Below are 279 nucleotides of genomic sequence, written 5' to 3'. Positions count from 1 at the left end.
TCCAGCATAGAACATCCAGCATCCACCCTTACGCTGGATGCCTTCACCATGCCCGATATCACGCATCTGGTGCAGATCATCAACGTGCCGCGGGTAGTGGGGGGACCCCCAAGATCACAGCAGTATATCATCATCAAGTTGACATCGCTTTGCGATACCCCAGGCCTGTAAAGCTTACTTAGATTCACTTCCCAATGACAATTTATGCGAGAGCTTCCAAGGGAATGAAACCTAAAAATAAAATTCCCACTTGAAATCACTTAGAAATATAATCAGTGA

The sequence above is a fragment of the Belonocnema kinseyi genome, chromosome 4 (genome assembly GCF_010883055.1).
Source record: "Belonocnema kinseyi isolate 2016_QV_RU_SX_M_011 chromosome 4, B_treatae_v1, whole genome shotgun sequence".
Taxonomy (NCBI): Eukaryota; Metazoa; Arthropoda; class Insecta; order Hymenoptera; family Cynipidae; genus Belonocnema; species Belonocnema kinseyi.
Note: the sequence above shows the minus strand (reverse complement) of the source record.